General features: G+C 36.1%; 1 long non-coding RNA gene across 1 annotated transcript; it reads right to left on the reverse strand.

Moving 5' to 3' along the window:
• Positions 1 to 15,450: 15,450 nt before the first annotated feature.
• On the reverse strand, positions 15,451 to 16,917 carry LOC140745070 (uncharacterized). Its single transcript, XR_012102618.1, has 2 exons — positions 16,777 to 16,917; positions 15,451 to 15,831 (listed from the first exon to the last, which is right to left on the reverse strand). It is a non-coding gene; the product is annotated as an uncharacterized LOC140745070 (long non-coding RNA).
• Positions 16,918 to 17,406: the final 489 nt, after the last annotated feature.

Below are 17,406 nucleotides of genomic sequence, written 5' to 3' on the forward strand. Positions count from 1 at the left end.
CTACTGTAAGATCTTTTCTAATAAAAATATTTCTTGATGAAGATGTTTTATTAAAAGCGTTTATGGCCATATGTCTTTATTTACCGTCCACTCATTAAAGTAGTTATGAGTTCTTCGTCGTTCAGTAAATGAAATTCTTTGTGGATAATAAAATTCTTCGTATTGCGTTCTTTTAACGTGATCTAAGGACAACTTTGACCTGTTTTATAAGATCATAAGTTAATAACATAACTATATATAAATTCTATATAAATTCGAATAACAAACATAACTTTTGTATTTCGACGTCTATGTTGCAGTCAATTTATGAAATATAATATAATGTGAAGTGCATAAATTTACTTAACAAGACTGAACTGAAAAAGCAACTCATGCTCGCAAAATACATTTTTTTATAATATAGGAGTAGCAGACGAGCATGCAGTCCACCTGATGGTAAGTGGCTACTGCCGCCTCTGGACATTTGTAATCAACTCTACATAGGATTAGATATTCCTACCTGAGGTCGGGCACAGATGCGCCACTACCCCCGAGGACGAAGCTGGAATGCCTTATGTCTGTGTCGCTTACCACACTCTTCAAAACGGAACATAGCAGCATCTAACACTGCTGTTATTAGGTAGAAATAGGTGTGGCAGTGGTGCCGCCGGAGTCGAACCACAAAAGGTTCTACCACAATATATTAGTATCAAACTAAAAATGAATACAATAATAGCGTATCTTTGTAAATAGGAAGCAGGGACGCAGGAAGCGCTTAGCAGAAATTTACATAAATTCCACGAGTGAACTGCTGATATGAAGCAAAGAGAAAGGGGCATGTTTTGATATTAAAATAGTAAGGAAAAACAATAATAAACACTTACGACGAATTATTCACATTTAAATTTAAGAAGCTGCCTAATAACCCTGTAAAAATATAAATAAAATTGGTAGTAATCATCAAACTACTGTCCCACTGCTGGGCACGGTGTCCTCTCAGAATGAGAAGGATTAGGCCATAGACCACCGCGCTGGCCAAGTGCGTATTGGTAGACTTCACATCCCTTCACTTCACTTCCTTTGAAAACTTTTTTATCCGGTATCCTCACGATGTTTTCCTTTACCGTTTAAGCAAATGATAATTAATTTCTAATACGCACATAACTTTGTAAGGTCAGAGGTGCCTTGGGATTTGAGCCTTGGACCCTTCGATCAACAGGCTGAGTTCCTTAACCACTAGGCTATCACCGGTTTGACATAAAAAGGCTTAAATTCGCAGAGCCCTTCATTAATTATTTCATTACGAATAAATTGCTTATTTTTCTAAAGCACTTGGCCATTTTGCACTCCAACTGAATTAAGTCGTCCAGTGCAACATGTCTAAGATCTAATTAAACCACTGCTCGTGAACTATAGAATTAATTAAATTTTCCTAAGGTTCATTAATATTTGATGGAGAGAAGTGTTTTTAATTAAAATGGGATTAGTTTTGAATTTGTGCATCAAAAACACAAAATGGTTACAGATATTGTATAACCGAAAATTGGAGAAAGTTATTCTGTTAATTATTTTAGGTAAGTTATAATTCGTATTTTCTTTTGCTAGTGGAGTGTAATGTTTTCGAGTGTACGTCTTATTTTACCCTATAGATAGACCAAACTACTTGACAGATTTTAACATGATGAGGTGTCGTTGGATTCTTCTAAATTGTGGGAGTGACATATTCAAGTCAAGTTATTTTTTATTATCTATTTTTTTTTTGTTTTTGAAAATGCGGACCAATCAATTATTTGTATTTTCTTAAGTGACCACTGTCACCTACTGTCAGTGTATGGTCATAACCATCTGTTTGAAAGATGGTAGACCTAGTTTGCTTCGATCAAGGAGGCACTATCCATTTGTTGCATTTTTGTGTTTAGAGATAGTAAAATAGTTTAAAGTTCGGCCTCTGAATCTGAGGTCTAAGATTGGAATTCCAAGCTCTCACCTCTGATTTTTTGAAGTCTTTTCTATCACCACTTCCATTATCAGTGAAGGAAAACATACGGAACTCTCCTAAGATTCTTAAAAGCCAATCCTCACTTGGCCAGGTGAATTTCTGTAACCTTATTTCTCACTTTGAGATTAAACCTGCAATAGAACACAAAACGTGCCCGACATAGACACTAATACTCGTAAGTTGACAAGGACGCACATATAAAATAATGTCCCTTCTCCAGTAAAAGTAAATGCAGAAGACCTTTATGATGACTTATCCGTCGAAGAAAGACCATTACCTCCAGACTTCGCAGAGAAGTTGGTTGTGAATAAAACTGAAGAAGAACTAGCTCTGGAGGACTGCATGGTGGAGTTCTTTCAATGTGCTAGTCTGAGCAGGTCAGGTGCATGGAATTTTGAGTACATATATTTCTATGTGTGTGTGTGTGTTGAGTTCATTTTTTTACCCAACTGCTTTGGAAGGGTTTTGTTTACTTTTATGTTTGTTTTCAATAATATTCGTTATATTATACAATGGCATGTATGTGTGCGTGCATCCTCACACATATAAGGAGACCATCTTAGTTAACGTAATGGCAACGCATCTATAATCAACTTCAGGTAGAACCTTTTCTAAATGGTGGTCATAGATGTTGATGGACGACACCACCACATATCATCAGGTGGTCATGCACGTTTTTTATATAATATAGGAGTAGTAGACGAGCATGCAGTCCACCTGATGGTAAGTGGCTACTGTCGCCCATGGACATCTGTAATAAGCCCCAGATAGGATTAGATATTCCTATCTGATGTCGGTCACAGATGCGCCGCTACCCCTGCGGACTAAGCTGGAACGCCTCGGAAAAGTACGTCTCCCTTACCACACCCTTCAAACCAGAACACAGCAACGTTTATCGCTGCTGTAATGAGACAGAAATTGGTGTGGCGGTATCGCCGGGGTCGAACCACAAAGGGCTCTACCACCTTCAAAACTTACTGTTACTTCACTCTTATAAAAAACGGCAAAAATAATACAATGATGCCACCCCTACCACTGCCTAAAAGCGAATAAAAAACTTTCTAAATAGAGAAAGGAAAGAAATGTAAAAAACTTCCAGCTATACAATAGAAAACCAGAAGTGAAATCTTTCTCGTTAGCGAAGAAGGAAATAAAGTACTTTAAAGTAATTTAATGTAATTACAAAGTTTATTATAAAGCTTCCTGACTCCCGCGTATTAATCTCCCCTTTAGAAAAGTGTTCTGTCAATCTAAAACCCGTTATTTATAATCAATCTTTACAGTGTTTTGCCTAGTAAGCAACGACTAAGCAGAAATTGACAAACTTCAATCTGAACAGACACGGTCAGTGGAAACAAACTCATATTTTTCTGTTCAAAATTCTGTCTAAGGAAACTTTTTGTCTGTCTAAAATCGGTTTTCCGCATAGACTCATTTTTTCCCCTGATTAGTATTAGAGTATTTTGTTACTTAGAAATAAATAACTAAAAAAGTACAGTTATTATAGCTCGGTATATATGTTACATTCCATGGGCACATAACATTGATAAGTAGTCAAATACCTAGCCATATTTACCTATGCCTAGCCAGGGATCAAACCTGGAAATCTCATATCAGCTCTATATTATATACCACTGCACCGTTCCAATATTATTTAATTTAAAAATCAACACATACATACAGTAGGTACCTTATTTCTATTTAATTTACATACATACATGTATAGATTTCAGTACGTTCATATAATCTACATAATTTACTCAAGTTTTGAATTTAAGAAAAACATACTTAACATTGTTGTTATTAAGTTAGAAGATCATTTGAATATAGAATAGTAGATATTTTGGTTTACTTAAACACTTAAGGCAGTGTGGTGCCATCATAAAATTATTTTTGTTTATAACTAGGTTTATTTTCTTTGTTATTTATGCCCTAGCTAGACGCTTTATTGTTAAATTAAAGTAGGATAAACATGTAGTCTACCTTTTTTTTTCTTTACGAGGGGGAAACCTTCAAAAGGTACCTGACGACGCCGAGTTATGTGGGATTTTTATAATAATAATAATAATATACTTTATTGTACCCATAATATGAAATAATAAAGAAAACACACAAATATTAAACAATACAATGGGCGGCCTTATCGCTAATCAGCGATCTCTTCCAGGCAACCTTAGGGTGAGGAGTAAAAGTAAGGATGAGTAAAAATAGGTAGGGTGCAAACAACAGTAAAGTAGTGTAGTTAAGGAGTAAATTGATGATAGCATAGAACATATAATAAAAGGAGAAGGAAGGTAAAAGTGACAAAAAAAAAGTAATAACAGTTTTAGGAAAAAGGAAAGATTAGAGATGGCGTGAAAGAATAGGATAGGGATGAAGACAAGGTTAAAGCTGCAAGTAATGCGATTTCAGAAGATTATTGAATGAATGAATTTTTACCGTACTATAACCTCCCCGGTGGGCGTCCTCAACGATTGTTGGAGAACTCGGGGATCTCCGACGGAATACAGTAGTCCTCCAAGCACTATGCCGCGATCGACAAATGCTTTGGGGGAACAGTTTTCGCTCCTCCCACACCATCTGGTGCTCACGACGGTATGCGACCACACATACCGCCGTCCTTCCCGGGGCGCTTACTGGACGGTTCGAGCTCCACTCTTGCCATCTGCAACCCCGGAAGCCCCCTTTTAGTCGCCCTATTCCGCCCTAATCCCGGAACTCCAGGACAAAACATGTAGTCTATCTAATTATCAGACCTACACAGGTTTATGTTCTTCATTATTGTATCACAATTGCATAGAGCATGATATAATATTCATAAATCAAAATTCCCATGAATTTTGCTGTTACACAGCCTTATCAGGAAGTTTTAGTAGCAGTTATCGTATCCATTCGCGGTAGTAGTCAACCTGATGATAAAAAATATTGTAACTGATCTAGAACACACATAATCTTAGAAACATTCGATTTTGACAGAATTTGTACAGAAACTTTTACAAAAAAAGATAAGGCCTAATTTTCTTTCCAAAAAAATCCACGTAATATTTAAAAAATGTAACCAAGATCTTATTGAAATGAAATATAAGGAACCAAAATTATAAAGTTATAAGAAAGCCAACCAAATTTCAAAAGTATTTTCGCCCTTAGCAAACACAACGTGTTTTAATTTTCACCCGTAAAAATAAAATAAGGGTCGCACTAATGAAACCGCTGAGGAAATTTCCGCGTTTCTCTAGACTAAGAGCTTGCTACACAAAAGGGTCACATGTCAAATTTCTTTAAAATTTAGGTAAAAATCATGAATGATACGTTTCCATGAGAAACATATTATAACAAATAAGTTTTATGAAGAATTCCTGAAGAATGACTGAACAAACACCACCACCAAATAATACGTGTTTCGCTCCAAAATAGAGCCACCAGAGTTAAGTCGACGCTATCACGGTTGTTTGCTAACTTAAGTGTTGCTGTGTTCTGGTTTGAAGGGTGTAGTTTTTTTATATAATAGGAGTAGCAGACGAACATGCAATCAACCTGATGGTAAATGTCTATTGCCGCCCATGGTCATCTGTAATCAACACCAGATGGAATTAAATATTCCTGCCAGAGGTCGGCCACAGATGCGCCTCTACCTTCTAAGGACAAAGCTCGAACGCCTCGGAAAATTATATCTCCTTACCACACCCTTCAAACCAGAACATAGCAGGGCTTAACACTGCTGTTATTTGGCAGAAACAGATATGGCGGCGCTGCCGCCGTTGTCAAACCACAATGGGTTCTACCACCTTTAAATAGTAGTAATAAGGAAAACCGATACGAAGCGTTTTAACTTAGTAATCAGGGGTACTTAGGGGTTGTAGCAGCGCATAGGTCCCTACCACGTTCCATTACCATCGATCACACATTTTTTTAAAATCTACCAACCTTAAGTAAATAAAATCTTATGTATTACGTAATAAGCAAACCGACTCTCGGTTCATAATGTTGTTTTCAAATTCTACGGCTGACATTTCAATTTGTATTACATTGTTTTTTACGAGTATTTTGCTCATAATTTTCTTAATATTTTAATGTTCTCCTCTAATGGTGTTACGAGTAGTATAATAGGATAGGAAAATTTTTATTTTGAACCCCTAAAGGGATGGAATGAAGTCATTAAGAAAATTTAATTAGACTGAAAATACTTAGCTTTTGTTTTGTCATGACTATAGCATTCGCTATATGAATTCTTCTAGTGTAAATAAGTCTAATAAGTTTTTAAATTTGGAAAGATTAGAAAAATAAAGTTGAAAAAACTTTTGTAACTTTAAAAACACTACCCTCCGCGGTTAAAAAAAAACGATTCCTAAATAAAGTAAGATTTAAAACAAATCTTATGATGCAAAACTCAAAAATCCAACCACAAAAATTAAATTAAACGAGCCGCCCAGTAGTGGGCAATGCATTCCCAGCAGTGAGACAAAGAGACAAAGTTTTGCCGGTAGGTAAAGATTCCAATTTTTCACCTCCCTTCCGCATTAATCATAAAAAATTAAACCACTAGGGACATTTTTATCAGAGTTTATTTCTCCCTTCAAGGAACTCGCGAATGTTTAATTTGCAAATTAGAAGAACTAATTATTCCTCAGTTAATTAGAATAAGTATTATTTAAGTGTATTGAAGGTAGAACTCTTGTGGTTCGTCCCCGGCGGCACCACCGCCACAACTATTTCTGCCTAATAACAGCAGGTAAGCGCTGCTGTGTTTCGCTTTAAAGAGAGTGGTAAGGGAGACATACTTTTCTGAGGCATTCCAGCTTAGTGCAACTCTGGCCGACCTCAGGTGGAAATCTAATCTTATCTGGGGTTGATAACAGACGTCCATGGGCGGCAGTAGCCACTTACCATCAGGTGGACTGCATGCTCGTCTGCTACTCCTATTATAAATAAAGTAGGGCAACAATGGGGTGATGACGACATAAATATAACATTTCCTTCGTCGACTTCATGAGTTTTTATTAACTTTTGTTATTTTTTAGGAAACATCCATTGTGTGCAATTAATAAAAATAATAAAAAGAGATATTTTTTGAGTTACTGCGACATGAGTTACGAAAACTGCAGGCAGATTGGGGAAGGTAGTATTTTCTGTATTTTTTCAAAATACCATCAAAATCAAATCAATTCACCATTAGATCTACTGTATGCTTGAAGGCCAGTTTGAGGGTGGTAGAGCTGTTTGTGGTACGACATTTGTGGACATCTGTAATCAACCCTAGATAGGATTAGATATTCCTACCTAATGTCGACCACTGATGCGCCGTTACCCCTGGGGACTAAGCTGCGACGCCTCGGAAAAGTATATCTCCACAACCTCCTCTCCTCTCCTCTCCTTACCACAACCTTCCAAACCAGAATATAGCAGCGCTTAACACTCTTCTTATAAGGCAGAAATAGGTCGAACCACAAAGGGTTCTACCACCTTCAAACTTTAGATCGGTTAAAAGCAAAAGGTGCCACGGTAATTGCTCAATAATTTTCATACTGTTAAAATAGTTTTTACAACATAAAACAGATTACAATCTCCATCTGGCAAACTGATAGGTTTTCTAAGCAAACGTCAGAGGAATAATAGACTATTAATATTCATTAAACAGGCTTTAAAATAGATATTTCAAGTATACGCTTTGGTATATACCGTACTTCCTTTAACCTATTTCTGTCTAGTAACAGTATAGCACTGCTGTGTTCTGATTTGAAGGGAGGAAGATTTGTAAGGAAGATACTTATTCGAATCATTACCACTATGGAGTACAAAGATCAACGCATTTGTGGCTGAGTTCAGGCTAATTCTATCTGAGATTGATTACGGATGAATTGAAGATGAAGTTTTTTCTATCTGAAGTTCATTACATGTTTACAATCAGTTGCCACTTACTATTTGTAATATTTTTTCATTTATTACCTAATGAACACCTCGGAATCCCCCAGGTGTGAGGAAAAAACCTTATTAAACATAGGAAGATGTAAAATTTTCAGTAAATAATGTGGGATTGCTAGTGTTTCCATTGGAACGTAATGAGTGTGTGAATGATATGATGAACGGAGTACGGATGGAATGAATGGACCTGAGAGACGACGTGTGACCGTGCTACAGTTAAGGTGTTCTGTGTAAAATTGCAAAAAGTGGTATTAATTAACGTTTTAATTATAATTCCCACAATAATATTTTTATTTTCATTTCAGAACCCTGGCATTATCTACACGATGACGATTGTTGAAAAATGCTGGATATAAGAATATTATAGAATTATTTTTGTTACTAAATTGACACAGCATAAAATTTGTACTTTAATTAATTCAATTAAAAAAACATTATGAACGTAATTTAATCTATTGAACGTTATAAAACAATATAGTTGATAATGATTATGTCACATTAACTACAGTCCTGTATACTTAAATTATACCGATAGGATTAAAATATAGAACTAAAATAGAAAATAGGATATGATTTTGAATATAACCTTTATTACCTATCGCTACGGCTCTCCGTTACATAAAGGAAATATCCTTCTTTCCCCACTTTCCTATATTTCCCTTGGCGGTAGTAAGTATAATGAAGTTATCATCTTGCTTAGATTTTACAAGTTTTGTTACCGATCTTTTTATTTTTACCGCAACATCTCAGTCTTGATTTTCTCATAAAAAGCAGTATCCAATCATAAGAAAAGTTTTAAAAGGTCCTTATACAGAACTGTAACTTGTGCTCAGTATGTATTAAAGATATTATGTTTTATTTCTACAGCTAGTTATATGAAATGTTTGTCCCTGCAGTTCCGGGACTAGAATAGGGCTACGGTATCCCCTGCCTATCGTAAGAGGCGACTAAAAGGGGGCTTCCGGGTTTGCCGGCGGCAAGAGTGGCAGCTCTAACCGTCCGGAGAGCAACCCCGGGAAGGACGGCGGCATGTGTGGTCGCATGCCATCGTAAACACCAGGTGTGCGGGAGGCGCATAAAGTGCTCCCCCCAGTGCAGAGCCCGACGGGGGCATCGCCCTCGGAGGACTCCGGTTGTGTTCCATTGGAGATCCCGGAGTTCTCCACCAAGCGCTGACGACGGCCACCGGGGGGGTTTTAGTGCGGTAAAAATCCCACATAACCCGGCGTCGCTCCCACGTCGTCTGGTACCTTTTGAAGGTTTCCCCCTCGAAAACAAAAAAAAAGGTATATGAAATGTTACTTTATATATGAGATTGGTTTAAGGGCCGGTGTTAGATTGGCAATGTATAAACTCAATCTATATAAAGTTTTTTCATAATGCTGTGTCACATTTAAATCAATGTCATTCGTTGCTTTCGCTGTCGTACCGTTGTAGAATTTTCGCGGAATTAATATGCTAAAAACCCAATATGCTAGCATAGTGTGGAAGCGTGCGTGGCCCATAACCTATTGGATTTTAAGCATATTTATTCAGTGAAAATTCATTGGTACATCACGCCCTAACTACGTAATCAATTGTCATCCAATTTTGTGGATATGTTATCAGGAATTAAGAAAAGGACATTTGACGACCCGCGCAAAGGGTCCCGGGTTCGATTCCCGGCCAGACAGATATCTAAATGATGAATTTAGATTTCTGTTTCTGGGTCTGGGTGTTTGTGTATTTGTCTATGTGTGTGTCCATGGCACCCACGACACAGGGAATCCTAGTGTGGGGCTGTGAGTGTAGAAAGCGTTTATTGTTTATTATTATCCATCTGTTCATCCAATCATGCATCCCATAGACACTTCACCTATAAAATTACTGTTTCCGAGAGATAAATAAAAACCTCTAGATGCGGGCAAAGCCGCGGGTAACAGCTAGTCCTTTTGTATATTTATTTGAGGTCTGAACAAATATATTTATCGAATAGGAAGTGAAACCTACTTATGTGTGGGTATTTATAGCATCCAAGTGTAGGTGTGTGTGTGTGTGTGTATGTGTGTGTGGGAGTGTGGGTGTGTGTAGTTGTTGAGACACAAAGTATGAGACGTTATGATTTTCTATTTTAACATGTTTAGTAGTAGAAACTTGAAAAATACAATTTAGTAACGCCGTCGAGAAAACAATAGCAATAGCAATCTTAATAAACATTTTAGATCTAGATTAGCATGCTATGTCTCTACACGATTTTCTTTAAACTGGGGCAGCCTGGACTGCCTTGTCCCAGTTCCTATATTGCCTACAATTATTTATGTGTCACATAACAATAGTATAGTCCAGCGTTTCCCAGCCTTTTTCAGTCCACGGACCCTTAGGAAATCAATCACTTAGTAATAGTCACTTAATAAACAGCAAAAAAAAACGGATTAGGTATTTTGTTTATTTTGGAAAATATGAAAAAAAATAATGTGAAGGTAGGTGTTGCTTTTTTGCAACTAAATCAGGGATATTCGGGTTGATGTTACTACTAAACTGTAATCTCAAATCAGATTCTACGTGTAATCTGTTTCTGTATTTGTTATTTTTGTATAAACAAGAGTAGAGGATGCCTTTTCACATAGGTATGTGGTTGAAAAAAGCAGTAAAGCGGTCCTTTTGCATTCAATGATCGATTTATGTATGGTTCAGAAATGACACCGCGGCCCCCATACATATACTCGGGGATCCCCAGGGGTCCGCGGACCACAGGTTGGGAAACGCGGGTATAGTCAGTTTTTTGTCATAAGACATTAAATATAACAAGTTCAAATTTAATAATTAATTGGTAAAATGAAAGGAAATTTCTTATTAATTACTTACTATAATATTTAATACCTACAATTTTATTCTAGCCTTATAGGTACAATTTTAAAAATAAATTAACACCTCTCCCGCTTAACCATGCTCCATTCTGAAAAAAAGTTCGTATTGTTTAAGTAATCGTAAGTTTTCTCTATAGGATAATATGATAAATAATTTCTAAAACACACGGCTCTTATATACCTCTCTTTTGAAAATGGTAGAACCCTTTGTGGTTCAATTTCAGCGGCACCACCACCACCACACCTATTTCTGCCTAATAACAGCAGTGTTAGCGCTGCTGTGTTCTAGTTTGAAGAGTGTGGTAAGGGAGACATACTTTTCCGAGGCTATCCAGCTTAGTCCACAGGGGGAATGGCGCATCTCTGACCCACCTTAAGTAATATCTAATCCTATTTGAGGTTGATCACAAATGTCCATGCGCGGCAGTAGCCACTTACCATCAGGTGGACTGCATGCTCGTCTGCTACTCTTATGTAAATTACTCACGTCTCCAACCATTGCAGTTCTCGTATTCAAGATCGCAGTAACTGTTGAACGTTTTATATTGACCATCATAATGTCTACCACAGACCAAGTCACGCCTGCAAATTATTCATAATTAAAAATACCATCATAATCCCACGGGTACGCTCGTCGGGTACCTTTCGAAGGTTTCCCCGTCGAAGAAAAAAAATTAAGAAGAAAATGAAGGTTGAGTGTTGACAAATAAAAATAATTAAGTGCGAAAGAATAAACATTGTTATAATATATATATATATATATATATATATATATATATATATATATATATATATATATATATATATATATATATATATATATATATATATATATATATATATATATATAATGTATAACAATAAATATCTATTATATGTTATTTTTCATAAAAAAAGTTTTCAAAGGTACGTGAAGTCTACCAATACACATTTGGCCAGTGCGGTGGACAATGAACTAATCCTTCTCATTCTGAGAGGAGACACGGACCTCCTGGCACAGGCGGGCACTGGCTCAACAATGAGACAATAATGGGTTGATGATGATAATATACCATTTGTGGTTCGACTCCGGCGGCACCATCGCCACACCTATTTCTACCTAGTAACAGCAGTGTTAGGCGCTGCTGTGTTCCGGTTTGAAGGGTGCGGTAAGGGAGACAGACTTTTCCGAGGCGCTCCAGCTTAGTCCTCAGGGGTAGCGCGCATTTGTGGCCGACCTCAGGTAGGAATATCTAATCATATCTGGGGTTGATTACAGATGTCCATGGGCGGCAGTAGCCACTTACCATCAGGTGGACTGCATGCTCGTCTGCTACTCCTATATTATAAAAAAAAAATCTAAACCAGTGGTAAATAATGGAACTCACTTATAAGCCGCTGGACAATGGTTGATAAACACCACGCATCCTTTGTCAATGAGGTCCTTTTTTCGGAAAACTGAGTTTTTTGGGTAGAATATTAATCTTCCCTGACGAGTTACAGTTTTGTTCACATAATCTGCTACACATGTAGTTATTACTGAAAGTATAATTCATAAGTTGATCATGTAGGAATATCACAATTTTCATTGTACTATTCTTTTATGTTCCGTGATAAGCAAAATAAAAATCAAAATTACGGAAACTTATCGATAATTTTAAACGCATTGACCGTAAGAATTCGCGGTACTATGGTGTACTAATTAGAATCTCACCTGTGATGCTACCTAAGCTAAACTAAACTAAACTATGTTTTTGTTTAGGGTTCCGCACCCAAAGGGTAAAAACAGAACCATTACTATTACTAAACCTCCGCTTTCGATCTGTCTGTCACAGGGCTCTATCTCACGAACCGTAATGGCTATACACTAGATGTTTTTACAGAGTATGTATTATGGTTTCCGCTGTAACAACAAATAAAAATATCTTCAAAATAAATGGTGGTGGTCATAGAAGAAACCGTTCATCATCAACCCATCACTGTCCCACTGCTGGGCACGGGTCTCCTCTCAGAATGAGAAGGATTAGGCCATAGTCCACCGCGCTGGCCAAGTGCGTATTGGTAGACTTTACATACCTTTAAGATTTTTTTTTTTATAAATCTCTCAGGTATGCAGGTTTCCTCACGATGTTTTCCTTCACCGTTTTAAGCAAGTGATAATTAATTCCTAATACGCACGTAAATTTGAAAATCAGAGGTGCGTGCCTGGGATTTGAACCTCGGACCCCTCGATCAAGAGGCCGCGTTTCTTAACCACTAGGCTATCACTGCTTCTAGAAGAAACCGTTATTTTTCGTAAAAGGAAAATTATGGCGGTACGGAACCGTGTGCGAGTTTGGCCAATTATTCTTCTTCTTTATTACAAAATTTCATACTCATACCATAGATTAGTAAAGATTACTCACTCTTAACAAGAAAATGTAACCAGTTTTGACTATTGAAATTGTCACTGACATCTATTTTCGTGTTTGAAAAATATTAAAAAAATGTAGTTTTTAGATCATTTACGATTGAAACGATATTTCTCCACACTTTCTCGATTTCGTGTTTTTGCACCACTTAATTGCGCATGTCGGCATTGTTCCGCGTAAATTACACTATGACAGCCATTAAATGGCTGACAGAATTGTCAGCCGTTTAAGTCAATGGCTTCCTTCAATTACAAGGCGGTGAGATATCTTTACTCATCTATAACTCCTACACATTTTTACAGAATGTTTAACAAATGCCCTATATTTGAACATTTGCCGTTACATTTTAACAGGCGCGAGACATGATGCGGTCACTTACTCCATCCATTACATTTGTTTGTAGTTGGCTGAAAATTTACTATTACATTCCCTCCTATTTTCTTTCAAAATCCAATTTACTATGAGCTTTTATATTGTTTTGAATTTTAACGGACTTTTAGCTTTTATTTAACTTGCCTTATTAGTACCTACGTATGTTGAAAGTCAAATCTAATAACTGAATTTTGAACCAGTTAGCTCTGAGTGAGCTGAAATTTTGCATACATTTTTGGTTTGAAAGAAAATATATTACTAATTTAGTGACGTAATTTTGAATCCAATATGGCGGACAAGCCAAGATAGCGAACCGATTATTTTATATGCACCCAATATCCTCCATCATAGATATATTTTTTTCTGTGAAAGTTTTCTAACAAAAATACGAAATATGTATCAGTAAAAATATTAGAATTGCACGGGGTATCAAACTTTTGAATGAAAATACTAGATTAATTGTCGTCATTTTAGAATTATTTCAGCATAATGCAAAAAATAAATCATCATTTTAACAAAGCAATAAGGATGTCATTAATTTAGATTAAATATTACCACAGATAAATAATAATTATAAGGATAAACTCAACAACACTTACGCAAGGAAATCAATACAAATGTTTGTAGAAACATTGTAAAGGAAACTTATCAATATTACAGTACGGTTTCAATTATCGTAAAGTCAACTGTATTGCATAAAAATAACAGATTTCAGTACTTAGTTTTGCATCATTAATGTTCAAGTAATTACTATTTATTCATAATATAGAAGTAGCTATAAGCATGCAGTCCACTTGATGGTGTAGAGTGTAACGTACAAACCTCATTCTATCTCTGGAAAACTCTTTTTTTAAGTTGAAAAATAAATTGTGCCAATTAGGATGTCATGTCAATGGTAATACATAGATATACTACTAATAAATACTAGTAGTATATCTATGTATATATGGAAATTAATATTTTAATTTTTCTTACTGTTTGCTTACTTTCGCTTCTCAATTGTAATATAAAACTATAGAATATAGTGTGTTGTGTAATATGTCGGACTATCATTTCAAACGACGCACCACACTCATTCTATAATGGTAAAAAAACATTTCTGACCATGGACATCTGTAGAAAACCTCAGATAGGATTTGAGGACAGCTAAAGATACGTTGCTACCACTACGATTAAGTTGAAACGTCTCGTATAAGTTTGTCTCCCTTACTTTCAAAGCTGTACACTGACCACGAGTCTTTACGTTTTGACAAATATGACTGTTTTGGTATTTGTTTAAGTATTTGCCCATACAATTTCCAATTAGCGCCCTTAGCGGATTGTATCAAAACTATAGTGTCAGTAACGTAACATTAAATATCTAAGTTGACAAAATGGTGCTTTATGTTTTTACTTCCTTTTTTGCGAACATGTGAGGTAGACAAAAAGACTTGAGCACTTACTTATTGTTACGTTTACTCAGTCTACTTAAGCAAACGGAACAGAATAACGGATTGAGTAAACGTAACGTAAATTTGTGGGATGTTTTGATAACTCATTGTAAGGCTACAGAACATAGATGATAGTTAGCTGCTGTTTATTTAATTTTATTAGACAAAAATAGTCCGGATTCAAAGCATAAAGAGTTTATACAAGTCAGAAAAATTGGTTACAAAGTATTTATTATTCCAATAATAAATTGTATTCTTATAATTCGATTACAGGTCTAGTGTGAATTGTATAAAAGATCTCAATCCATTCCTGTCTCACTGCATATCTCTTCTCAGAGTGAGAGGGGTTTAGTCTACTGTATATTTTAAAGATTTTTTAAGAAATCTTAGGCTGAATATTTCACAATCTTTTCCTTCAATATTAAAGCAAATGATTATTTTATTTATTAATAAAAACACAATAACTAGGATTTTAACCCGAGAAACCGAAATAGAGACTTAATAAAATTCGAATGTAGTGTACAAAATTTTATTAAAAATTATATATTACAATGATGATATACATAAATGATATAAATGCAATAAAGTTCGAGTATAATGGATTATAACTAACTCCCATTATTAATAATTAATCTACTAAATGATCTTACCAAAGATCGGAATTTGACAACTTCTGTAATAAATTTATCAAAGCATCTTTGGTTGGTAAAACATTAGATAGATTAATTATTTCTAATGGGCTTGACTGATTTTTTGTTACTTAACATTTGATTTGGGTGATGAGTGTCAAATTAACCCCCTTGTCCTCCTCTGACGATTGACGTAGCCTCACCCACTACCCTTACAGCCGGTTCAGCTGAGATAATAGCATCCCGGACCCTTTGACCAGCCCTTTCCTGGAATAACACATCTTAGTTAGTGAATTTTTAGTATGACGTATGGATAGTGATTTTTAAAAAAATTCAGTGCTTGAAATATCACAATGTCTATTTATTGGCGCCTCTGTGGTGATATTTATAAGTTGAGACAAACGTTGTAGTTATGTGTATGTAAGAGTGGTTTGAAGAAGTAGCAAGGGAGTATACAATATGCAAACGGTCACTGCCGCCCATAGACGTCTGTAACCAACTCCAAATAGCACAATTCTTCCTGAAGTTGATGCATGCCACTCCTGAGAACTAAGATGATCACCTCATATGCATGTAGGCGGTATCCACTCTTTCATAAAAATGCAAGAACTACTTAACTTTAGAAATAGGTATAGCAGTAGTAATTCCTAGGTCGAACCATTTCGATTCTACCATTTAAATGTCCTACAATATGTACTTTTCAATGGCTGAACTATCGCCACGCCTATTTTTGACTTATTTATCAGTTAAGCTGCTATGATCCCCTTTAAAGAGTGTTAAGGCTTTTTTATAGGCATACATAAGTACTAGACGCATGTCTCTTTAGTCTCAAGCCAAACTAGAGCTATGATGTCCCCTGCTTAATGTGAATGGCGACTAAAAGAGGCTTCAGGGATTGGATCGCTGGTTGAGCTTTTCAAGATCCCATTCTAGTCCGTAATCCTAGAAGCCTCCCTTTAGGCACTTACAAACAGGGCATACCGTAGCTCCATTCTGTACCCTTAGTATGAGTTTTTACGTTTTTACAAAAATGACCGTTTTTGTATTTGTTTACGTATTTGCCCATATATTTCCAATCAGCGCCCCTAGTGGACTGTATCAAAACTGATTGTAAATATATGGGAAATACGTAAAAACTCATACTAAGAGTACTGTATTGAAACTGCACAGGGACAGGCCAAATTGAAAGTACAATTTTGAAAAATAACTTACAAGTTCCTTGAAGGGATTCCACGGAGCCGCTGACACGGTGGACATAGCCATCAAGCACGCCAATACACAGAAGAAGATCTTGAAGAATTTCATTTTAGTAATATTTATTTAGATTTTACTTAGTAATTCAGAGTACTAAACAGTACGAAGTATTGGTAGAGTATAGTGTAAATAGGACCTAACGACCCCTTTTATATGAAATCTGTCTCCTTGAAGACTAATTCTAGTAAGGAGTTCTGGTGTCTGTCTTTGAATGATGCGTTTTAGTTTCCAACGCCTGTTTAAACTTAGAAAATAATAATACCTGGGGTTGATTACGGATGTCTATGGGCGGCAGTAGCCACTAACCATCAGGTGGACTGCATGCTCGTCTGCTACTCCTACATTATAAAAAAGGCTTGTACTTCATTGTTCACCAGTGAATCAAACAGGAATGTGAGAATTTTGCTTTTATTTTTGCATGTTGCATATTCAGATTACAAGCGCTTTTCAGGTAGATTTGAGTCGTAGTGGCCGTATCAACTCGCGGTCCAATACACTTAATCCGATGTTGAAGTCAACACACACACATAAATACAATCCTAACTAATATTTTAAATGTAAATGTCAATGTGAGTTTCTTTGTTTGCA

The sequence above is a fragment of the Epargyreus clarus genome, unplaced genomic scaffold, assembly GCF_041222505.1.
Source record: "Epargyreus clarus isolate Ecla_fem2 unplaced genomic scaffold, WU_Ecla_fem_2.2 ptg000002l, whole genome shotgun sequence".
Lineage (NCBI taxonomy): Eukaryota > Metazoa > Arthropoda > Insecta > Lepidoptera > Hesperiidae > Epargyreus > Epargyreus clarus.